At 40.0% G+C, this 26,671-nt stretch overlaps 1 pseudogene across 1 annotated transcript; it reads left to right on the top strand.

Annotated features, from left to right (window-relative positions):
• The first annotated feature begins 873 nt into the window (after nt 1-873).
• Nucleotides 874-26,671, top strand: LOC114320236 (uncharacterized; annotated as a pseudogene). Its single transcript, XR_014331230.1, has 5 exons — nt 874-1,005; nt 1,094-1,297; nt 11,838-12,039; nt 26,346-26,447; nt 26,571-26,671. The product of XR_014331230.1 is annotated as an uncharacterized LOC114320236 (transcript).

Raw genomic sequence — 26,671 nt, 5'->3', positions numbered from 1 at the left:
TGTTTTAAGTGAGTATGGTTCTGCTTAGATCAATTACCTTTAGTGTGAAGTAAGTGTAGTTTATATAGAACTCCTTGCTTGTTGCCCAAGATGGTTTCATGGAGCTTTTGGTGCTGCAAAGTTTCCTTTAGCATTGCTCAAGGTGGGGGACCATCTGATAGTTAACAAGGGGTGTATATACTCATTGTAACCATGCTTGTAACATGTCACATTCCCTTGATCAACTGTTTCTGTGATTCTAGGGAAAGGGGACCAACTGAGGTGGCATCCTCCACGTGCATGCATTCACAGCTTCCACGTTTCTTTGTTAGGTTCTTTTAGCTCGGTACCGTCGTGCCTCGCCTCGGCACTCTATGAGATTACTTGTAGCGATGGGCTAGTCTAGTAGGATATCTTTGTATGGGCTCGGCCCCTTTTTGGTTCGGTCCAAGGATCAGGTACCGCAACTTGGCCCAGCCCAGCATCGTGGCTGGATTACCCTTTCCATTACGAGTTGGGCCAAAGTGCTTGAGGACTTGGGTGGATTGTTGATGATGTAATTGGGATAACCTGACTGGCCCACTTGTTTACCCTGCTCTTCAGGACTTGAGTCTAATGGATTGGGCTGGCCCAAGGCTTGGATCCGATCCATTTTATATTTAGTCCCTTCAAGTTTGACATAATATTTTCTCCTCTTCTCTATTCTTTTAAGTTCAGGATGGGCAATACAATACCTTTTCTAATAATAAAATTTGTCATTACAAATGAAAATTATGTGTTTATTTTGTTTTTTTTGTGTCGTCTGGAGTTATAACCTTTTCACTTTCTGGCTTTGTTTAATCCTATATATAAATTTATGAACTTTAATGTTTCAAAGTTTCTAACTGAAATAAAATGGTTTGCTACGGTGTTGATGTTGCAACTTTATTTTCCTACAATAGACTGAGTAAACATAACAAAAAAGAGGTTCTTGAGAAGGCTGAAAAAGATCTGGTAGCTGTGACAGATCAATATGTGGCCTGGCTAGTAAAAGAACTTGAGGGGACTGATTTTTGAAAGCTAAGACGAGCATACTCTCCCGGGGTTCTGCCTTTGTGCCTTTCTTACCTGCTAGGGCTATGAAAAAGATGCCAAAGTTGAATCATTTTGGGCCTTTGTATATTTACAAGTACAGCAGTATGTTGAAGCAGTGACACTTTGCAAATTCTGCAAAACTGGGACTCTTTTGAATCTTGGTGAGATTAATGGAATCCTCTTACCATTGAGTGATCCTTCTCTGGACCCATTGCAGATTAATGTCCTTGACTATCTCTTGGGGGTAATTTCCTCAATCTTGTGCCTTTTAATTATTTTTGTTATTCAAATCAAAATAGGAGAAGTGGTAATATCCATTCTTTGAATATAATAAATAGCGCTTAGCCATCTATTTGTGCATGAAAGAGCAGAGATTCTTCTTTGATAATAAAAATAAGTCAAATTGACTTATGTATACTGTTAAATTATAGTTTTGCACTGTCCCCCTTTTTCCTCCATTTTGATTTACTCTAAGAAGCACGAACATGGACAAGGGACACAACAAATTATGAAAAATTAAGACATGGACATGGAAATTTTATTTATTTATTTATTTATTTACTATCACTACAGGAAAAATGGGTTTAAACAGCGTTTTTTTAACAACGTTTTTTAAAACGTCACTTTTATTAATATTTAATGATGCTTTATAAAAACATCGCATATTCCTTTAATGAAACGACACCGTTTTGGAATAGGAGGCATTTAAAAACGCCTCCAAATATGTTGTGCCTCACGTGCCTATTTTGAATCTGAGACTTTGTAAACCCTTATTTTGAATCCTCACGCCTCTCTCTTGCTCACCCCCAATTCCTTCTAAACCATTGAGAGCAATTTTGATTCAGAGTTATTTTCTTTGAGATTCATACAGATTCATCAGAGCGATTTCGATTTGAAGCTCTGAAGCTCCAATTTCTCTTTCTCTCTCTCTCTCTCTCTCTCTCTATATATATATATATATATATTCATCCTTTGTTCTCTGCGATATCGATCTGAAGCTCTAAAGCTCTAGGAGATTGCGAAGAGAGAAGAGGGGTTGGTTTTGATCGCAGAGGAAGTGATCTCAAGAGAGGTTGTGCTGGATTTCTAGGATCGGTCTCAGAGCGATTTTGATTTTGAGATTCATCTTAGAGCGATTTCGATTTTGAAGTTCTTTCTCTATTTCGAAGCTTCACCGCGAGGTATTGATTTTTCTCTCTCTTTCAAGCTCTTCCTTCCCGTCTCTCTCGATTTGGTTATTGAGATCTATTGCTTATTTGTGTTGTGTGTGTGTATATATATATATAAATGTTTGGTTTCTTCATTTTTTTCCCTCCTACTATGTCACTGTTTAGCTTACCTAAAATCATAAGGTCCTTTTGTTACCTTTTCCCCTTCTTCTTTTTGGTGATCTCTTCCATTTTATTTTTTCTCTTTAAAATTAAAATTAAGGGTTAAAAGAATACATTTAGTTTATTTCAGTGTGAATGAGCATATAGTCAAATTGTTTTAGGGCTTTATGTAGCACATGGATTTTTCCTTCATTCTAATGACAAGCTAAAAGTAGTTGGTCTCCTATGCTTGAGGAGTTGCACAGATAATCTACTCTCTGGGGCTGTATTTATTTTCTTTTTCATTAAAATTAATACTACTACAAAATGTTTCTTGTGCTTTAGATTCTAGCATAATTGAGCGCTTATGTTTGTAGCCATAACACTACGAAAACAAGGTCTGTGCAATGCTAGCAAATCCAAATTTCTGTTTGATCCCAGATTTGACACCCCAAAGTAGACAAAAATGAAATGGAATGAAGTCAAGCATTTGATTTTAGTGTGCCCTCATTTTTCAGTATTTCATGTTTTGCGACGTTTGATAGTTAATCTTCGCATACTTGTTATGCGTACCGAATACCGCACTAGATGATTGTGGATCGGAGCTTCGTACTTGATTGGACTATCCAGGAATCGAGACCCTGCAGCAATAAGCACTGTTAGAGCTGTCCGGCCGGGGCTGGCCGGATAACCCCTCCAGTATGAGAGTGAGTGATCGGAAAGATGAGAGGTACTCTCTAAGTGTAGAGAGTTGTGTTTAAGTGAGTATGGTTCAGCTTAGATCAGTTACTTTCAGTGTGAAGTAAGTGTAGTTTATATAGAACTCCTTACTTGTTGCCCAAGATGGTTTCATGGAGCTTTTGGTGCTGCAAAGTTTCCTTTAGCATTGCTCAAGGTGAGGGACCATCTGGTAGTTAACAAGGGGTGCATATACTCATTGTAACCATGCTTGTAATAGATCACATTCCCTCGATCAACTGTTTCTGTGATTCTAGGGAGAGGAGACCAGCTAAGGTGGCATCCTCCATGTGCATGCATTCACAGTTTCCACGTTTCTCTGTTAGGTTCTTTTAGCTCGATACCGTTGTGCCTCGGCTCATCCCTCTATGAGATTGCTTGTAAAGATGGGCTAGCCCAGTAGGATATCTTTGTATGGGCTCGGCCCCTTTTTGGTTCGGTTTAAGGATCAGGTCCCGCAGCTCGGCCAGCCCAATATCATGGCTGGACTGGCCTTTCCACTACGAGTTGGGCCCAAGTACTTGAGGACTTGGGTGGATTGTGTTAAATTAAATGTGACCACATCATAATATGGTGTGCCTCTCCATACTTGATCATTTCCAATTAACATGTGTATATCTTCCCGCAAGAAAACGAATTGATCTGGTCAGTTGAATTTGAACTCAATGGATGCATTGTTTCCAAAGGTTGTGACCTTTAGCAAATAGGTGCCATTGTGGTTATAAATACATTGGCAGAATGTTTTCTTCTTACTTATTCAAAACCATTGGACATCTAGATTATTCAAGACCAAACTTGGTTTCCAGATTGCTCTGTCTTGCGGAATAAACACCCTCACGGGAACTTCGATCCGTTGCCATTGTTAGATTATCTTTCAGTGGTATCAGAGCCAGTTTTAACTGTAATCGCAAGTGTTGAATTTCAGATTGGAAGAAAGAAAATTTTCATAAATTCTTTTTGCCGGAAATTCAGAGCACCGCAAGCATTTGGTTTGGTAACTTCAATTTATTGTAAACCCAAATGTTTTTCCAAATATAATGACATCTAGACAGCGACTTTTCTTATGAAAAACTACTGAAATTTTGTTCCTACAAAACCTGTTATTTTTCTTTGGTCATTTAACCCGTCACCGGAGGAGAAAGCAACCGTAATAATACCGTTGCCGTTGTTTAGTTTGAAATATAAAAGCTCTGTTATGTTTGTTTTTGGGCTAGATCAAAAGAAATAAATTAAAGGCCCAATCCAACATAATACAATACATTTTTGAGTTTGAAATACAAAAGCTCTGTTATGTTTGTTTTTGGGCTAGATCAAAAGAAATAAATTAAAGGCCCAATCCAACATAATACAATACATTTTATTATTATTGTTATTTTTGTTTTATTTTATTAATATAATAATAAATAACATAATAACCTTGGATCCTCAATTATATATATATATTTTAATTATTATTTTCATAGTAACACATTTTGTTTTTAATATGGCTATTAAAAATACCATGGATTCTTCAAGAATCGAGATACTTAAAGGAAATAATTTTCGAGCATGGAAACGCCACATTTCTTATCTTCTTACACATGAGAAAATATTGCATACTTTTTCCACTTCTAAACCAGATAATGATTCTAATTAGTTCCAAAATAAATGGATAGAAGATGATGCAATGGCAAAGGCAAAGACAACTATGTTATATAATATGAAAGATAACATTGTTCCGCTTTTTGAAGAATATGAAACAGCAAGACAACTAATGGAAGCACTAGAAAGTAAGTATGGAGTTCGATTGGATACTCAAATTCAATTGCTCTTGGATAAATATAATAACACTCGTATGAGTAATAATGATAGTGTTGGTGATCATGTTAATCAAATGGAATTAATTACTAAAGAATTATCCAACGCTGGTCACTCTTTGTCGGACAAGATGCAAGTAACTACCATGCTTAATAGTCTTCCATTGTCTTGGGATCATGTTATCACATCTCTAACTCATAGCGGACGAGAGATTTCAATGGTAACATTGCCTGTACTCTTAGTTTTGGAAGAAGAAAGAATGAAGTGCAGGCGTAAAGAAGGATTATCTTCTAACTTGTTGATGGCACAATCTTCACCACGACCACAAAATAATACTCACACACCATTCAACAAGAATAAGACGACTTCTTTCAAGAAAAAATGGAAGAAGGGATTTCAGAAAGGATGGAAGAAACCGCAAGAATGGCAAAAGCAACAACATCACAAGCATCAGATAGGCCCATGTTACAAGTGCGGTCAAAAAGGTCATATCAAAACCAATTGCCCTCAGAAGAAGCAGAAAAAGGATAATAATCCTGTTGCCATGACAATTTCTGAAGCAATGGTGCTTGAGCCTTCATCAAATTCATGGTGGATTGATTCTGCTGCAACTAGACATATTGTGCAAAATAAAGTCATGTTCATTGATTTTACTGAAAAGAAGGTTGGTGAACATAGAATCTACATAGGCAACAACTCCTATAGTGATGTTTTGGGCATCGGCAATTGTCAATTCTCTATTGATGGAACTTCTATTGTGCTTCATGATGTGCTTTATGCACCCAATACTCGGCGAAATTTAATTTCAGTTCCGGTGTTAATTCAAAAAGGTTTTGAGAATAATTTTAGATTTAACACAGTATTGATTAAGAAAGGAAGTGTATTAGTGAAAGGTGTAAGAGTGAATGACATGTACTCTCTTCCTATTGATAATAAAGTACGTATTTCTGATTATTTGCATGTTTCTACTAGTAATAGTTCTTATTTGTGACGTTTAAGGTTAGGTCACATTAATAAAAATAAAATGTCTCGAATGTTTAAAAGTGGCTTATTGCCTCAAGTATGTTCCGATGATTTTGATATATGTGAACCATGAATCAAAGGCAAAATGACTAGCAAACCATTTTTCAAAAATTGGAAATCATTGGAATTACTCGAAATAATTCATTCGGACATTTGTGGCCCTTTAAGAACTAAAACTCATCGAGGCATGGAATACTTTATTACTTTCACTGATGATTATTCAAGATATGGACATATCTACCTTCTTAAACACAAATTAGAAGCAATTGAAAAGTTTAAGGAATATAAATTAGTAATAGAAAAGCAACATAGTTGGTCCATTAAACATTTGAATAATGATAGAGGTGGCGAATATGAAGCTATGGATTCTTTCTGCAAGGAGAATGGCATAAAACATTTGTTTACAATGCCATATACACCACAACAAAATGGGGTTGCAGAAAGACGAAATCGTACTCTCATAGAAATGACAAGGTCTATGATGGCTCATGCTGATCTTCCTATTCATTTTTGGGGGGAAACCTTGTCCACCGCTGCGTACATATTAAATAGAATTGAAACAAAAGCCAAACCTCTAACTCCTTATGAATGTTGGCATGGAACTAAACCTAATGTTCAAAATCTCAAAGTTTGGGGATGTAAGGCACATGTACTTATTCCCAAACCTTTAAGGGATAAATTGGGAAGCAAAACTTGGGAATGCAAGTTTATTGGTTATGTCGAAAATGGGAGTGATTATTGTTTTTATCATCCCGAACATGGATTAATAGAAAGTAGAGATGCTATTTTTTCTTGAATCCACTAATCTTGTTACTCCTATTGAACAAATTGAATTGCTTTCTGAAGTATCTCAGGATTCTTCTCTTTCTTCTTTATCACACAATCCACATATTCTCCCTGCATCATCTAATAATGGGAGCAAACGCAAATTACATGACGTTGTTTTACCTGCTTCGAATCCTGAGATAAGTGGGAGTAAGAGAGCAAAACGTCCATCTACGTTTTTGAAAGATCATTATGTTTTTCAAGTTGAAGAACTTAATAACTTAGTGGATGATCCTACTACTTATAATGAAGCAATAAGTAGCAGTGATGCTACTCAATGGCTTGACGCAATGAATGAAGAACTTGACTCGATCAAGAAAAATGATGTTTGGGAATTAACTGATCTCCCAAATGGAAGAAAATCCATTGGTTGCAAATGGGTTCTTAGAAAGAAATTCAAAGTAGATGGAAGTTTGGAGAAATACAAGGCTAGGTTAGTAGCCAAGGGTTTCACTCAACAACCTGGAATAGACTTCGTAGATACATATTCTCCTGTTGCAAAATTTGCCTCAATAAGAATTCTAATGGTAGTAGTCGCCAGGATGGATTTAGAATTGCATCAATTAGATGTTAAAACAGCTTTTCTTAATGGAGAATTAAAAGAGAAAATTTATATGATGCAACCTGATGGTTTCCAGAACCAAGGCAATGAGGATAAAGTCTACAAGTTAAAGAAATCTCTTTATGGACTTAAACAATCTTCAAGACAATGGTACTTGAAATTTCACCAAGCCATTTTAGAAATGGGCTATGTTGTGAGTCCGTTAGATCACTGTGTTTATATCTGGAAAAATGATGACAAGTTAACAATATTGTCTTTATACGTGGATGACATATTATTAGCAGGAAATTGTCCAGATATGATTATAAGAACCAAAACTTTCTTGGCATCTAGATTTGAAATGAAAGACATGGGTCTTGCAACCTATGTTCTAGGAATTAGAATTTCAAGAGATAGAAATTCAAAATTATTATATCTAGATCAAGAGAAATATCTAGACAAGGTGCTCAAAAGACTTAATATGGATAACTGTAATTCTTTAAGCACGCCTATTTGCAAGGGACAAAGTCTTAGTAAAAATATGAGTCCTCAAACTAAGTCTGACGTTGAGGAAATGAGAAATGTTCCGTATGCTCAGGCAGTAGGCAGCCTAATGCATGCCATGACAAGCACTAGACCTGACATCTGTCATGCAGTCGGATTGGTAAGTCGGTTTCAATCCAATCCAGGTAAGGAACATTGGCAAGCAGTCAAAAGAATATTCAGTTATTTAAAAGGCACTAAAAATTTGAAGTTATGTTTTGGTTTGTGTGATCTAGACATAAAAGGATACACTAACGCGGATTTTGCAAGAGATGTAGATGATAGAAAATCTACTAGTGGTCATGTGTTCTTGTTTGGTGGAACAACAGTTTCTTGGTTAAGTAAGAAACAGAGTTGTGTTCCAAAGTATACCATGGAAGCTGAATACATAGCTTGCAGCACAACCGTTAGTAATGCGGTCTGGATAAAACGATTTGTTGATAGTTTACAATTAGGTATACCTGTCAGACTGGCCAGTATGTTTTGTGACAATCAGTCTGCCATCTCATTAATAAAAAGTGGATCAAATAGCTCTAAGGGAAAACATATTGATGTTAGTTACCACTATATTCAGGACATAGTGGAGAAAGGTGAAATTAAAGTCAACTATATACCCTCAGAAGAGATGGTGGCTGACCCTATGACCAAAGGATTGTCTCTGGAAAAATTCAGAGAACATGTAGCTAATATGGGATTGAAAAATACCTAGCTAGGTGGTTTAGCTACTTATAGAAGAGCATAGTCAGATGACTCTGGGGACGCCTAGATAACCGATGTTTTGTGACTCTATCTTGCACGGAAACATGTGTTTGGTCAGGTAACAAGATAAAGGAACTGACAAGGTACAGATATCATAGTTAGTATGAGATGTAAAGTCCATAATATGCAACGTGCAAACTAGATGATATTGTCTGCTTGATCAGTAAAAAGTCATTGATAAGGTGTGTTAAGGAAAACCTTCAGGAATGGGTCTTAAAGGAAGTACCTAACAACAATTTCAATGCAGGTCGACACATGAAAAATGTGTATGGCTGAAGTCATTAATGGTGATTGGGTATGGACTATCAACCTATCACTGAAAATTGATACCGTTCACTTGTTATATAGTGAATTGAAGTCATTTGGAATGTGTTGTCAGTGGGAGAACACATTCATACGGGTGCAGTCAGATTGGTAGCAAAAACGTGCGCACGTATGGCCAAGTCACAATCAGACGTCGATCTATGAGGCAATTTCATAGATGAAAGTTGGCATGAGGCAAAATTTTGGTACCAAGGTAAACATGCATAACTTAGGAATTTTCATATCATTATAATGTGATCAAGTGGGAGATGTTAAATTAAATGTGACCACATCATAACATGGTGTGCCTCTCCATACTTGATCATTTCCAATTAACATGTGTATATCTTCCTGCAAGAAAACGGATTGATCTGGTACGTTGAATTTGAACTCAATGGATGCATTGTTTCCAAAGGTTGTGACCTTTAGCAAATAGGTGCCATTGTGGTTATAAATACATTGGCAGAATGTTTTCTTCTTACTCATTCAAAACCATTGGACATCCAGATTATTCAAGACCAAACTTGGTTTCTGGATTACTCCGTCTTGCGTGATAAACACCCTCACAGGAACTTCGATCCATTGCTATTGTTGGATTATCTTTCAGATTGTTGATGATGTAATTGGGCTAACCTGACTGGCCCACTTGTTTACCTTGCTCCTTAAGACTTGAGTTTAATGGATTGGGCCGGCCCAGGGCTTGGATCCGACCCATTTTATATTTAGTCCATTCATTTGCCCTCTAGCTCGCGCTAAGGTTCTCCTTGGGGAGAGCTATTGTTCTGTGCCCCAGTTCAACCTTGGTGACAGTTCAATCCTAACACACGCCCCCTGCATGTGTCCTTTCATGGTGACACGTGGCGGCGTGGTACTAGTGTGCAGAAATAGTGCACCGATTCCGTACTGATGGTCGTGATTTATATACCTTCGCACCGGCTGAGTGCAATAAATGCTCTGGGGTTATCAATCTGAACCCTTCGTCTATCTCCCAACTTTTAGAGAGTCCAGAACCCTCTCCGTTCCTCTGTGTTGGTCTTCAACGGTGCTCTGCCCAGACGTTCCGTTGCCATTCTCATTCTCGTTTTATCAAGCATACAATTACGAGATGACCTTTTGTTAATGTTAGTTGCTGGGCATGAGACCATTGGTTTAGTGTTGACTTGGACAACATATCTTCTGAGCAAGGTATTACATACAGTACCTTTTATCTTAATGAGTGTACCTTTTATATTAATGATTTGTGTCTCCCTTTTCTGTTGTTTATCATAGTAGATTCTATACTTCTTGAGGATTGGCTTGATGTTGATTCAAGGTCTAATAGTAGTGCATCAAATGACAAAGAGGAAAGTGGTTTTATTTATATTTGAACCATTATACTGAAATTCATTTATCTTTGCTTGTGACATTACACATTGGCTTTTTCCTGTTGGTATAAATTATTAACTGTAAACTTATTCTATTTCCTACTTTGACCATGAGCTCTAAAAAGTGCATGTAATGCTATACGTACGAAGAAAACTTGCAAAATGATCTGGCATGTTAGTAACTGCCTTCTTTTTAAAACACAGGTTGATGTGGGTGTCACATCAAGTTATAAATGGAGTTTTTGTACAAATTTTAAGTAAGTGTAACATTTTAATATGGGCTTATTGCTTTCAGAAGAGCGCATTGCAAGCGGAAGAGGAAATGATGCGAGGAAGGACTAAACTGAGGTTTGTGTCTGTAGATGGTGTGAAATTTATTGTACAAGTTATATTTCATGGACAAATTTTTCTGTCCAAATTTCTTCCACTTCTAGACAAGCGGGGAAGCAGATCCAAGGTATCATTCGTTCATCTTATAAGATTGAAAAACAAGCAAGGGGTATGAAATCTGAGTATGAATTACTTAAATGAGCAAATTGAACTTGTGTCAAAGACATTTTTTGGGGTATGTTGGTCCCTTTATTGTTTTTGCATTGCACCAGGCTTGAAAGATGTGATTGGAGAACTTTCTCGCGGAGAAGCATCTCGATTTCGATCCCAATTATAGGTTTCATGGTCATTAATGCGTGGAATTTCTAGAATTAGAGTCCTTAAACTATTTCTTTCAAGGCCATTATTTTGTTTAGATTATTTTGTGTTTTACCTGAGCATATATGTGTGTAGAAAGTAAGGAAACTTAGTTCATAAGGCTTGATAGAACTAGAGTTTGTCATAGTTTTATATATAACCTTTTATAGGTGAGTTTGTCGAAAAAAAAAATCGAATATTCTGTAATGTAGTGGAGTAAGTAATTTATAAAAAGAAGTATATTAAAAAATATGATTTTTTTTTTATCATGTCCCCATGTCCTTGAATATGAGAATTAAATGAATCAGACACTTGCATGGAAATTTTATTTATTTATTTATTTACTATATAGATGAATATAAATTTAGGTTACATAAATGTGAGAGGCATTAATGTATATGTGGTTATTTTTTTTTATTTTCTACTTTTTCCCTCTTTATTTCAATATATTTTACTTTCTAAAATAAATAGAGACATTGGTGTATATGTGGGTGACTCCAAAGAGGCTTTCTAAAATTATTATATATATATATATATATATAAAACCTACAAAGGTGTCCTGAGATGTGTCCAAACATTGGACATGCGTGTCTATGAAGTGTTCCCAACGTGTTCTACAAAAAAAAACTAGAAATTAAAAAAAATTGACAAGTCACGTGGCGTGTCAGACACGTGGACACTTGTGTCGGACATGGACACGACCCCCCTCTTGGAGTGTCAGTGCTTCTCAGGATTTACTAGAATATAAGAGTAAAGGGTCCAAAACTTGTTTTTTTCTTTTCTTTTATGATATCATATATGTGTTCCTTTTTTTTTTTTTCTTTTATGATATCATATATGTGTTCATATGTATTAGAATTAGAAGTGTGCTAACTGTTTACTGTTGTAGTTTAGCTTGCAGACTTGACAGGAGAGCTGATTAGGATGGCTATTGGTCAGATATCTGATGGTGAACTTGAGTATGCTGAGAAGATATGCAGGTTTGTACGTTAAATTCACAGAGAGCTGACCCTTCTTGCCCCGGATATGGATGATAGTAATGAGACGAAAACAAAGATGGATACTATGCGACAAAGCGTAGTCAAAATAGAAAATGGTATGCATGCTATTGGCAGTTATTCTGTTCCGATAATTCAAACTCAATGAAGTGTCTCTTATATAGATTGAGCTTCATGCTTCAATACTTAAAACTACTATTATGATAACTGTCAGATATGCACACTTATCCTTGAAAATAAACAAGACAAAAGTAATAAAGACTAATTTCTAATAATTTAATAAGATTTCCAGTCATTGTTATATTTCTGATAGGGAAACTGTGGGGATATATTTTCTGAGTACCAACACGTGGCAAGGTGACGCCGACGTGTCAGCCGACGTGCCACGTGTCCTGGTCGTGACGCCGAGGTGATTTCAGCAAGGCCGAGGTTATCCTTGAAGATATCGGAATCCGAGATAAGAGGATAAAATATAAGGGACAAGAGTCCTAGAATAAAGAGAAGACTTAGTCAAGATGAGGATAAAGCTCTTAGGGAGTTTATCTTTATCTCTTGAGGAGTCCAAAGTAAGTATTGAATTGGAGTCCATAGAAGTGAGGCTTCCAGTGGGACTAGGATTAAGTAAACTATAAAAGAGAGGCACCCCTGTGGGTCTAAGGTACGCAATTTATGCTTTGAGCAGTGAGTTTAGCACTTGATTATCTTTGAGAGATTTATTGACTTGATCGTCGGAGTGCCCCCGGGTGGAGGAGCCATCGCCAGAGCCTTTTCTTTCTGTTGCAGGATAACTGAAGCCATCTATTCTGCCAGTGCTCTCTAGCTGATTACTAAGCGGACAGTGTGATCAGAAAATCACTCACACAATTTGGCGCCGTCTGTGGGAACTTAGAAGAATAAATGGCTAGTAACGGACAGAAGGAAAAGATTGGGGATGACACTCCTGCTGGGAGTGGCAGACCAATTGACCTTGACGTTGAAGGAGACAACCACAATGCAAAAACTCATGACCAGGGCCACGAAGAGAAAGACGTCAGCCAAGAGGGTGACACTTCGAAGAGGACAGACCAAAGCAAGTACTATAACGAAGATAACCTCTAGGTATGGAGGGATAGGTGCCTTCAGAGGGATGAGGAAGTAAAAGAATTGGCAAACAAGTTGGCAGACCTGCAGTCGGTCGTCAACTTCATGATGCAAAACAATGTCATGCAGCCACCATACCCGCTGCACGACACGCCGATTCCAGCAACTAATACTCATAAGATAGGAAGGAAAACAATCCCCGAAGCCCCTCAGCACACCAGAAGCAGAAGGCACTCTCACTGACCTTCCAGGGAAATCGGACGAGAGGAGCCGAGACGAGAGGAGTCCCGAAGGACGTACCACAAGAAGGACCCAGAGCCCAAAGAACATCGACATGTTCAAGGGTAGGCGCTCTGCTTTGACACAACCCATGGAGAAAGATCAAAACGGGCTCACCACGAGGCCGAAAGTAGTGTGCCGAAAAGATTGAAGTCCAAAGATAGCCGAGCTCCAGGAAGGAGTAAAGAAGACTTGAGAGATTACCTCAAGAGGAAGCAACAGAATACTGAAGCCGAGATAACTTCCCCAGTTAAGCCGAAGACACCATTCTCGGTGGAACTGGACAAATTCGAAGCACCAAAGAGATTCAGTATGCCGAGGTTCCAAATATATGATGGTAAGTCAGATCCCAACTTTCACGTTGGACTATACCTGAATTCAATGGCATTATATAGTGGGAATGAGCCGTTGCTCTGCAAAGTATTCCCCTCATCCTTCGGGGAAGTTGCATCAGATTGGTTCCATAAACTACCAAAGGGAAGCATAAAGACTTGGGAAGGCCTAGTCGAGATGTTTGTGGCCAGGTTTGTGACAAATAAACTTCAACCCTTAAGGGTCGACGCACTGATGGCCTTAAAAATCACCAAAGATGAAGGCCTTAGGGCCTACGCAAAAAGGTACTACGAGGTGTTCAATCGAATGCCCGAATGCAACCAAGAGGCGGCAGTCGTGTCTTTTAAGAACGGCCTGAAAGATGACTGCCCACTACGGAAGTCTTTGGCAAAGACATTGCCAAAAAGCATAGAAGAACTCATGGTGAGAATCGAGAAGTATGCCAGAGCTGAGGAGGATACGTCGGGAAACAAAGAGACAAAGCAGGAGAAAGGAAACGGCTCGCCGAGGTAACAATGGACCGATTAAACAAGAAACAGAATTGAGGGCTAAACAGGCAGTAACGACTGTATTCCGAGTCCCGATCCACAAAGTCCTGGATCAAATACGAAACCAACCCTATTTCAGAGGACCGACAAGAACACCAGGGGAATTTATGTGAAAAAACGTCGGTAGGCGTTGTGCTTACCACAATGAAGAAGGGCATCCAACTCAGGGTTGCAGAGTCCTAAAAGCACACCTAGAAGACTTGGTGAGGCAAGGCCATCTGAAGGACCTTGTCGATGAGGCCAGGACAAGGGAAGAACAGGCAAGATTGCCTCAAGCACCAGCAGCTCCGTCTCCCCCAGCACAGCAACCACAGGCAGGAGGACCACGGGTGGTTAATGTAATTCACTCAAAAGTGAACAAAAACGACATACGAGGGGAGACCCAGAAGGTAAAACACCTACAGCACGTAAACCAGGTCGGACATAAAAGACCTCGGCCTGAAGAATGCCAGGGACCGACTATAGCCTTTACTGAAGCCGACCTAGAGATGGTCCAGCATCCACATAATGATGCCTTGGTAGTATCCCTCCAGGTTGGGGAGTGCCAAGTGAAATGCATCCTGATTGATCAAGGCAGCTCTTGCGACATCATGTATGTCAGATGTTACAAGGAGCTGGGCCTTCATCCTGATGACTTAGAGCAATCCAATGGCCCGATGGTCGGCTTCAATGGAACACCGACGTGGCCACTGGGCGCAACAAGCTTGGAAGTACAAGCCGGCATTAAGAAGGTCAGGACAGAATTCATGGTGATTGACACGCCTTTGCCATACAACATCATCTTGGGAAGGCTATGGTTGCATGCAATGGGGGCAGTTCCCTCAACATTGCATCAAATACTACGATTCCCAACAGAGCATAGGATAGAAGAAGTGAGAGGCAATCAGCTACAGGCAAAGAGTTGCTCCATGGCAGTAATGAAATCTACCTGCAGCGTGCGAGAGCCAGAGAAGGCAGAAATTGAAGATGATGACTTGGAAGTCCTAGAAGATGTCGGCAAAGAACCAGCCGAGAAGAGCGAAGAGGCGCTAAAGAAAATCCTCGTCCATGATGGGGATGAAGAACGTTTCTTTCTTCTCGGCTCGGGCTTAGCCAAAGAAGAGGAAAAAGAGTTGGAGACTTTTTTAAGAGCAAATATTGAGATGTTCGCTTGGACATCTTACGAAATGCCTGGCATTGACCCCGAGGTCACTTGCCACAAACTGAATGTTGACAGGTCGGCCAAACCTGTAATTCAGCGAGCCAGAAGACCATCGTTGATACACGTCGAAGCAGTAGAAGAAGAAGTAGACAAACTTCTGGAGGCCAGGGCCATTAGAGAAGTACACTACCCAACATGGCTATCCAATACAGTGGTAGTAAAGAAGAAGAACGGTAAATGGAGGGTCTATGTAGACTTTACCAGCCTCAACAAAGTCTGTCCCAAAGACAGTTTTCCCCTGCCCAAAATTGACCAGTTAGTAGATGCCACTTCAGGGCATAGAAGAATGAGTTTTCTAGACGCTTACAGGGGGTACCACCAGATCGCCATGTAGCCCCCAGACGAAGAAAAAACCGCATTCATCACCCCAAACGGCCTGTACTGTTACAAGATAATGCCTTTTGGATTGAAAAACGCAGGAGCAACTTACCAAAGGCTGGTAACCAAAATGTTCAAACACCTGATTGGCCGAACAGTAGAAGTCTACATCGATGACATGGTCGTGAAAACCAAGGAACCTAAGAGTCATCTTGCCGACCTAAAAGAGGTCTTTGATATACTCAAAACATACCGGCTCCGACTCAACGCATCGAAGTGCGCGTTGGAGTTGGATCAGGTAAGTTTTTGGGGTACCTGGTAACAAGAAAAGGCATTGAGGCCAGCCCAAATCAAATCAAGGCCATCCTAGAGTTGAAGAGCTCGACATCGGCAAAACAGGTTCAGATGCTAACTGGAAGGGCCGTAGCCCTAAACAGGTTCATCAGCAGAAGCTCAGACAAATGTAAACCCTTCTTCAACCTGGTGAAAAAGGCCACGGACTTCCTATGGACTGGGGAATGTAAGGCCGCTTTGTCCAACCTAAAGAAATATCTGACCACGGCTCCAGTCCTCTCAACACCTGAACCTGGGGAAGAACTGTTTTTATATTTAGCAGTTTCAGAACACGCAGTAAGTGCAGTGCTAATTCGAGAGGAAAAAGGGAAGCAAAAGGTTGTTTATTATGTAAGCAAAACCTTGGCCGATGCAGAAACAAGGTACCTACCACTAGAGAAATTGATGTTGGCCTTAATAATGGCTTCAAAGAAACTGAACCATTACTTTCAAGCACACAAGATTATAGTGCTAACAGAGCACCCACTGAAGTCCTTGTTATAACAAGGAGACTTAACAGGAAAAATAGCAAGATGGGCAGTGGCCTTGGGCCAGTACGACCTAGAGTTCAGGCCAAGAACAACAATTAAGGGCCAAGTTTTGGCCGACTTCGTGGCCGAATTCACGCTAGAATCCATCAAACATCGGGCTCCGTTGAGCCAAGATGAACAATGTCTAAGAAAACAAGGAGAAGCCCAGCCAAAGGCAAAAGAACAAAGAAAGGAAAAACTCAGACCCTGCAGCATTTACATCGGCGACTCCTTTCGCCTGTTTGTCGATGGGAGCTCAAACCGGCAAGGAGCAGGGGCAGGAGTAGTGTTAATATCTCCTGATGAAGAGATATTGGAACAGTCTATTCGATTAGGGTTTAAGGCCTCGAACAATGATATAGAATACGAAGCATTGATTGCAGGACTAAAGCTGGCAGTGGCAGCCGAAGCAGATGAGGTAATAATTTTTTGTGATTCACAACTTATAGTAAACCAGACAATAGGAGAATTTGCAACCCGAGATGAGAGAATGTTGGCATACGCAAAGGAAGTCATCAGGCTGACAGCCTTATTTTACAACTGCCGACTTCTTCAAGTTAGCTGAGATGATAACAGCCACGCCGACGCGTTGGCCAACTTGGCAAGCTCAATGCAAACTGGAAAAACAAGGACAATAATGATTGACAATCTATCAAGCCCGAGCATAGAACAACCGATCACAGAACAAGAAGTAATGTGTGTGGACTTGGGACCAAGCTAGATGGATGCAATTGTTGCATTCTTAAAAGAGGAAAAGCTGCCAGAAGACCATAAGGAAGCACACAAGGTCAGATTGAAGTCGGCAAGATTCAATCTGACAGCGGACGGACATCTTTACAGAAGGTCCTTCACTGGCCCCCTTTTAAGTACACCCTTTGCAGGTGGAAGATTTTCTATATGAAATTCATGAAGGGATTTGTGGAAGCCACGCTGGGGGCAGATCACTAGCTCACAGGGCCATTACCTAGGGGTATTGGTGGCCCTACATACAAAAGATGCAGAAGCCTACGTGAAGAAGTGTGAACAATGCCAAAGGTTCGCACCTTTGATACACCAGCCAGCTGCTGACCTGAACCCTGTATCCAGTCCATAGCCATTTGCCCAATGGGGCATGGATCTCATTGGGCAATTGCCCCAAGCAACTGGGTAAAGGAAGTACTTGCTGGTACTTCACGAAGTAGATAGAAGCAGAACCTCATGCCAAAATCCGAGATGTGGATGTCAAAAACTTTATATAGAGAAACATCATCACTAGATTTGGCATTCCAAGAGCAATAGTTGCCAACAACGAAACGCAGTTTGACAGCAAACTCATCAAGAACTTTTGTGCGAAATTCAAAATAAAGAATTACTTTTGAACACCAAGTTTTCCCCAAAGCAATGGGCAAGCAGAAGCATCCAACAAAGTAATTTTGGATGGGATAAAGAAGAGACTGCAGGTAGCAAAAGGAAAGTGGGTAGACGAGTTGCCCAATGTACTCTGGGCATATCAGACTACGCCGAGAAGATCAACAGGGAAAACCCCCTTTGCCATGGCCTACGGCACAGAAGCAGTCATCCCACTGGAGATCGGCTGTCACGACCCCATTCCGCCCCTAGTAGAATGGTGCCATGATGGCCAGTAATCCGAGATTACCGAAGGCCAACTTTCAAATTTCACACACAATCAGAGTATTACATATGGGGCTAACATGCGCGGAAGCAATATATACAAAGTTAATTAGTCCATAAGAGCTGTGCATAAGTTAAAAGGAATGGCATACATCTTTACATAGCTTTAATACAACAATGAAGTACAAAAGTACATCTTGACCAAAAGGCTTCTCAGCCATCAAATACAAAATACAATGAAATACAACTAAGAAGCATAATCTTCAAGATGCTGCAAAAGTGCAAAATCCACAACAAGTAGCAAGTACATCTAGGCGTCACCGCCGTCCTGCTCGTCACCTACATATATATAGAGAGGGGTGAGCTTGGATACTTAGTGAATGGTACAGATAATAAAGGGGTTTACATGAATGATATCTGAAATCCTTATCAAATCAAAGCATAACACGTCTTGTACAAAATCCAAGGGCAAATCAAGTTTATCTAACAAATCTTTCAAGTCTCGACAATTAAAGTCTTTCAAGGCTTTCAAGTTCCAAGGGATAACATTAACAAAGGTTGTGCTAGAAATGCTTATAGTCCCCTAGCACGTACGGACTTTCAAGATTGTGCTACAAATGCTTATAGTCCCCTAGCACGTACGGACTTTCAAGATTGTGCTACAAATGCTTATAGTCCCCTAGCACGTACGGACTTTTAAGATTGTGCTACAAATGCTTTTAGTCCCCTAGCACGTACGGACTTTCAAGATTGTGCTACAAATGCTTATAGTCCCCTAGCACGTACGGACTTTTAAGATTGTGTTACAAATGCTTATAGTCCCTTAGCACGTACGGACTTTTCAAGATTGTCATTCAAAACAAGGCTAGTACTTGGTATACAAGATAGGGATCATCATTCATGCTTCACAAAATACTTTTCCAAAACAAGCAAGGCAAAACTTTATCAAAACTTAATAACATAACTTTATTAAAAATACCACTCACATAGCTCTTCAGACGTTGGGGTCAAGGCATGTCCAAGTCCAACAAACACATGGCAGAGTCTGTTGAATGCACTTCTCAAAACAAGTCTAGCATGCATGCAAATGACCTCGGCATTCTTCAAAGGCTAAGTCAAATCGAAACAAAACACAGTTTCTCATCTCGGGAAAACATGCTGGGCGACTACCAAGTCTAGGCCGAGGTCCCACACCTCCTTGCCGAGGTGTTGCCTCGATGGCCACATTCAAGGGAATGAGGTCGGGAAAATCTGGGTTTCCCTCTCTTGAAGAACATGTCGAACATGAAGAACATGAACATGAGGAGGATGAATGCAAGATCATAATTTGCTATTACAAAATCTGAGATTTCATGCTATGAATTCAAAAACATGGACCTGGGTACCCATACTCGAAGATCTTATGGAAACAAACACAAAAGCATGAATTTTAATGCAAACTTTCGGATCAAACAAGGCTTTTATTCAAGAACACATGAATACTACTTTCTCTTTCTAAAACCAAACTTTCAATCAATGCATGGCTTGCAAATCAGGTTCGATCATGCAATGCAGCTAGATGATTAACAAAGACTACAAGAGTAGGTCAAGAATCTAACCTTAATACACGAATCTAACGGTTAGATCTCTAAGAATCAAGCTCGAAGATCCACTCCTTCACTCTAAAACTCCTTCTATAGCTTCTCTCTCTCAAGGCAAAGATATGATACAAAATGATAGGTTCTACTCACTGCCGGCTGATTTAACACTTAGCTCGGACACATGGCAACGGCTGGTTGGTTCTCCCCGAAAAGGTGGCTGACAAGCCAGAAAGAGTATGGCGAAAGGGTGTTTAACAAGTAAAGCGGCATGGCACTCTAACAAGGTACTGACATCGGGTGAAAACATCGGCTCCGGTAGGTGAGGTATCTATGATCCTGGCTAGGACGGACAACACTTGGCCTAGCTGTGCCACACCTCGGCCTAGATGTGCCACACCTCGGTCTAGGTCGCACCAATCCGGAACAAGATCATTTGGGTTCAAGGATAACATTTCGACCTAGATGATACACCTCTCGGCCTTGATGATACACCTCGGCCTAGAAAATGACATCTCGGCCAATATGCCAGGACGAAGGTAGGGGTCAACCAAAGTGGTTTCAAGGTGGTTCTGGTCTAAAGGTGACCTCGGCTAGACTCACCAGAAAGAACAAGACTCAACAAGTAAATTTCACATAAGTACAAACCAAGACAAAAATCTCATTCTAATTAAGACAAGTCAAGAAAATTCATTACTGCAACTTAGCAAAACAAGATTATACAAATGCTCATGCCCGAGGCTAAGGTGAGGAATGAGGGTCACTACATCGGCATCCCAGGGATCAGAATCCAAGGAGTAGGGAATGGAACTAATGACATACTTCTAGCCCGAGATCTGGATCTCTTAGAAGAAAGAAGGGAGAAAGCTGCAATTCAGCTCGCAGCGTACCAGCAGCAGCTTGCTAGAGCTTACAATAAGAAAGTTAATCCAAGGGATTTTCAGGTTGGCGACCTAGTCCTTAGAAAAGTTGTTGGCAACAAGAAGGACCCCAGAGAGGGCAAGCTTGGCCCAAACTAGGAAGGACCCTACAGAATCACTTCGGTATTGGGCAATGGAGCATACCGGCTTGAAGATAATGAGGGCAAAGCATTGCCAAGACCCTGGAACACTTGTAATTTGAGATTTTTCTATCATTAGATGTTCCTTGTTATTTTTTACTAACGTCGTCAATAAAATTTTAGCAGAGTTCTCCAAAGACTTGTGAATTGATAAAAGATGCATAATGTTGTTTCTGAATAATGAGAACCCAAGTGGAACTCAGGTTCACATTGGGGGCAGGGGCAGAGAGAAGACAAAAATGCTTAACGCTTGTTGAAATTTGTAGCAATTTACAAGTTGAAGTTAAGCCGAGATAATTGTTTATCTTCACTTGTTGAAATTTGTAGCAATTCACAAGTTGAAGTTAAAATCGGAGTAATGCTTAATGCTTGTTGAAATTTGTAGCAATTTACAAGTTGAAGTTAAGCCAAGATAATTGTTTATCTTCACTTGTTGAAATTTGTAGCAATTTACAAGTTGAAGTTAAGCCGAGATAATTTTTTATCTTCACTTGTTGAAATTTGTAGCAATTTACAAGTTGAAGTTAAACCGAAGTAATGCTTAACGCTTGTTGAAATTTGTAGCAATTTACAAGTTGAAGTTAAGCCAAGATAATTGTTTATCTTCACTTGTTGAAATTTGTAATTTACAAATTGAATTTAAACCGAAGTAATGCTTAACGCTTGTTGAAATTTGTAGCAATTTACAAGTTGAAGTTAAGCCGAGATAATTGTTTATCTTCACTTGTTAAAATTTGTGGCTATTTACAAGTTAAAGTTAAACCGAAGTAATGCTTAACGCTTGTTGAAATTTGTAGCAATTTACAAGTTGAAGTTAAGCTAAGATAATTGTTTATCTTCACTTGTTGAAATTTGTAGCAATTTACAAGTTGAAGGTAAAACTGAAGTAATGCTTAACACTTGTTGAAATTTGTAGCAATTTACAAGTTGAAGTTAAGCCAATATATATTAACGCTTGTGGAAATTTGTAGTAATTTACAAATAGATCGTTGTTTAACACTTGTTATAACTTGAGAAAAGTTTATAAAGTTGAGATTAAACTAGTATATGTTTATCCTTGTTGAAATTTATAAACAACTTGCAGGACAGGTACTTACCGAGGTAAATCGTCAGGTGACATAATTGAGGTATGTCACCCCGAGAAGATTGCACAAAGAAGGAAGAGTACATAAGACATGCAAAATGTTCTAAGTATAGAATGATGCACAAAGCAATAAAGAGAAGACAAGAAAAGATTATATTCATTCACCAAGAAAAGGGCACATCGGCCATACAAAAAGCATACATTGTTCCAAAAGATAAAGAAGCAACAAAATACAAGTAAGTAAAAGAAAAACATGAAGCTAAGATTCCTCTCCATCAGTTGGTCGAATTTGAAGATCAGATGCTGGTTGAGAAGACATCCCAGCAGCCTTATCCGCCAATATCTCGGCATCAATTTCTTGCAGAGTATCTTCAACACTCTTGTCCGCAGAGGAGATGTCGTCTAGTGCATTCTCGGGAACAGCTTCTATAGGTACCTCATCACCTTCCTCATCCTGAGTCAAGTCTAGGACTTGCTCATTCTGGGGAGGGGACTTGGCCCCATCGGCATCCTTGGATTTTCTCACCAAGGCCTGATCCTCATCCTCATCATTTTCCTTGGATTCGGATTCGCCGACATCTTGATTTGGAGGTTGAAATTGAGGGAATGGCAGAGGAATGGCATCAGGTTTTCTTAATGGCGAGTCCTCTGGGACGTTAAGTTTCTTCAGAAGGGACATCTAACCAAGGGTAAAACCCTTGTTGCATGCCTCCTTCACTTGTTGTTCGTAAGCATCTGTGATGTCGGCCATGCCTTGGGCATATGCCTTTTCATCAACATCTTTTATTTCAACCTCTTTGGTGGCCAAGGCTTCTTAAAGCTCCTTCTCGGCTTGGGCCATCTTCTCCTCGGCCTCCTTTCGTTGGGATTTAGCCACTTTTTTGATAGCCTCAGCAGCCTCAGCCTTCTCTTTGGCATTATTCTGAGCTTTAATTGCAGCCTCGGCTTGATCCTCCAGTTTCTTCATTTTTGATTCAAGGCCCTTATTGATCTTTTGGAGAGAAGAGAATTCCTTCTTCATGTCGGCCAGCTTTTGCCGATTTTCAAAGGATTGAATAGAAAATGAGTGGGCATGCTGGATTGCCTAAAAGAACACAAGGCAAAAATTAGCACAAAATTTTCTAAATACAAAACAGAAAGAAGAAAATTACCAAGAAGAAGACACTTACTTGAACGGAACGTTGAAGCATCAACGCATAATTCTCGTACTCGCTCAACTCGGCGTTGCGGTCAAGGTCGCCGGGAAGGAGCAGAGCTATGCTTAGGGCTACGCCGACATTGATATTGTCGGCACTGTCAGTAGCCAAGACTGGTTTGTCCTCCAGAGTAATTTTTGGGGACCAGGGGGCATCGCTCTTCTTGGATCCCGAAGTCGTAGCGGAAGAAGACCTCGGCTTTTTAGATTTTGGGGACTTTGATGGCTGGGTTTCTGAGCGCCTCTTCCCAGCAGAGGGTTGAGGTTTGTCACTCTCCGCCAACCTTGAGATAGGCAGGGTATCTTCAGACTCAACCTGAGTTACCTTAGGCTTTGGTTGAGCCTTCTTTATTCTTTTCGACTTTGATGGAGGTTGGGTTTGTGTTGCCTGCTCATCAATAGATGATGGAATACTGGCCAGAAGATCTTTTGCAACAGGCTTAGGGCGGCCCATCTCGGCAGTAAGGATAAGTCGCCGCCGACGTTTTCGTTCTGATATCGGGACCAAGTATGGAGCCGAGGTTGATGCCTGATCAGCTGGATCGGATGTTGATCCTTGATCTGTTCGTGATGTGGATGTAGTCAATGGAGTTATAGCAGAGGGTGGAGAAAGGCTTTTCTTCTTCCTTTTTGGAACGTCGGGCAAAGTCGACTTGTATGATGGAATAAAATTAAGAAGCATAGACGCTTTTCTCTTATGGACTGGAAAGTCCAGAAGTTTCTTCAAATCCTTGCTGGGGACAAAGGATTGGCGAAAATTTTTTGGTGGCTGACGAATAGCTGCAAGAAGAACAGACGTCAGAAACAGACAAAGTATTTAAGACTTCGAAAGAAAATAGGCAAAGATGAATACTGGGCTCTTACCCTTGCCCTCTAAAACTGATCGGGGAAGAGGGTAGAGATGAGCAAACTCCCAATTTCCCGAGGCAATAAGATAGTCATCACCAGCCCCCTTGTTGGAGTCTGGGAGGTCGGCTACGATTTTGAAGTCTGTAGACCTCGGCTTAAGGTAATAAATGTAGCCTTTTTCTTTCAAATTAAAGGCACACATGGTATAACAATACTGGATGTCGGCAAGGGTGATCCTAGCATTTTCCTGTTTAGCTAAGGCTATGACGCCAAAGATCACTCGATAAGAATTGATTGTCAGTTGCATAGGGTTCAACTTATAAAAGTGAAGAATCTCACGAAAAAGGATGTTGAGTGGGAGCCGGAGTCCGCACTCAGTAAAAGCTACAATGGGAAAAGGCATGGAGTTTTCTGTAGGCATGATGGAGTCATCATCCACAGCCAGCCTCAGATGGACATCGGCAGGGATGAAGAACTCTTGCCTAAAGTACTCAAGTTTGGTCGGGATATCTACCCTATGTCTCCACATACCCATGATATCGGCCTGAATTAGAAGGGTTGGAATTCAGAAAGAAGATATTTCTTGTTGATGGGACCTCGGCAAAAACCTAGGTTTGGGCTGGTACAGAAATTTGTAAGGAATGTTTCAGTTTTGCCCTAAATCGTGGGTTCTACAAACAAATCCCAAACCTAAAACTATGGAAATGAAGATCAAAGGCACAGATCTAGAAAAGACACAAAAAACAGAAAGCAAGAATGGAATTTCAGAATCAAGCACAGAGATGGTTTATCAAGAGCATAAAAAATACAAGAAATACAGGGCCAAGATTAGTAACAAAGATACAGGGAAGTAGTGAAACAATGCGTGTGTTCAAGATATGGGCAAGGGCAAAATCATGGGAAGGACACATTCAGGTGTATGAATCACAAATTAAAAGTTTCAACAGATGCAGTAAAGGCAACAAGTAATGAAGAATATCAACAGAATTGAAAACGAGAGGAACAATAGCTTACCAGAAAAAAGTGAAGCCGGTATGAAGATTGCCGAAGTCAGACGACAGTTACGGATGTAACGAGAATGACGAAAGCTTCACAGGAAGGGAGAATGGAAGACAACTGTAGAGCTTGGAGCTTAAGCAATGGCGGATTTGAAAGAAAGAGTTTAGAAAGAGAAAAAGCAAGAGAAATCAGATGCAAAAGTGAAAAAATGAAGAAAGGGGGAAGGATTTTGTCAAAAATGAAAACGACGGCAAAAAATAATCAATATGCCTAGAAGAACGCATACGTCAGACGGTGCACGTGAGAAAGAGACGGCTTATGGGCGCGTCACAGGTACGAACCAATAAGAAATAAACGCGTGGTTAAAAACGGTTGAATTGTGGTGTATGACAACTCATACGCATGGAAGAATTCTTGAAGTTCTTGTTCTTGAATAAAAGGATATCGGCCAAAATAATGATCTCGACTGAGATACTGAAAACCGACGTACTGGAAAAATGGAATGATATAGTTTCCATCACCTCAGATTGCCGAGGTAATAGAACCTAAGGGGCAGTTGTGGGGATATATTTTCTGAGTACCAACACGTGGCAAGGTGACACCGATGTGTCAGCCGAGGTGCCACGTGTCCTGGTCGTGACGCCGAGGTGATCTCGGCAAGGTCGAGGTTATCCCCGAAGATATCGGAATCCGAGATAAGAGGATAAAAGATAAGGGACAAGAGTCCTAGAATAAAGAGGAAACTTAGTCAAGATGAGGATAAAGCTCTTAGGGAGTTTATCTTTATCTCTTGAGGAGTCCAAAGTAAGTATTGAATTGGAGTCCATAGAAGTGAGGCTTCCTGTGGGACTAGGATTAAGTAAACTATAAAAGATAGGCACCCCCGTGGGTCTAAGGTACGCAATTTATGCTTTGAGCAGTGAGTTTAGCACTTGATTATCTTTGAGAAATATACTGACTTGATCGTCGGAGTGCCCCCGGGTGGAGGAGCCACCGCTGGAGCCTTTTCTTTCTGTTGCAGGATAACTGAAGCCATCTATTCTGCCAGTGCTCTTTACCTGATTACTAAGCGGGCAGTGTGATCAGAAAATCATTCACACAGAAACCATATACAGATAACATAAAACATCATTTTCAAAAAGAAAAAAACTTAATTTCCTTGAAATAGATTTCAAGAACATTGAACGAAACAAAATCTCTTCTACTTTTCTAACAGAAACTGTTTTCATATCATTTGGAAGCTTCTCTTTTTTCCTGTTAAATATATCACTAGATTCTGGTTTGATCTGCATTCACACTAAAATGTAATAGGCAACTGTTTTGCTTCATAATTTCACGATTTACTTTTAGTCAATCCTATAAAAAAAAAAAAAATTCTTCTGGTGTCTAATTTGTGTATTTATGCAGCTTGTTTTAGTGTCCATGTGAGAGGATCAGAGTGTATTCCGTTGCTTGGATCGGATGTTCCGAGTTACTCTTTGCTGGGGTTGTCTGACCTTGAATGACGAAGTAAAGACCACATCCCCTCATAGATCTTTTCGTGTTTCTCATTCAATATTACTATGCCCCTGTATTTACTCGCTCTTCCTTTTCTTTCTTTCTTTCATTTTTATTTTTTATTTTTTTATCCAGCTTTTCTCATCTGGAAACAAATTGAGGAAAAAGTTCTCTTGGTATATCAGCCAGAAATCTCAGATGCCATGCACGTTCGTCTACTGGATGGCATAGGAGAT

Source organism: Camellia sinensis, chromosome 5 (assembly GCF_055761805.1).
Source record: "Camellia sinensis isolate YWXY chromosome 5, ASM5576180v1, whole genome shotgun sequence".
NCBI classification, from domain to species: domain Eukaryota; kingdom Viridiplantae; phylum Streptophyta; class Magnoliopsida; order Ericales; family Theaceae; genus Camellia; species Camellia sinensis.
Note: the sequence above shows the minus strand (reverse complement) of the source record. Positions and strands in the feature narration are given on the sequence as shown.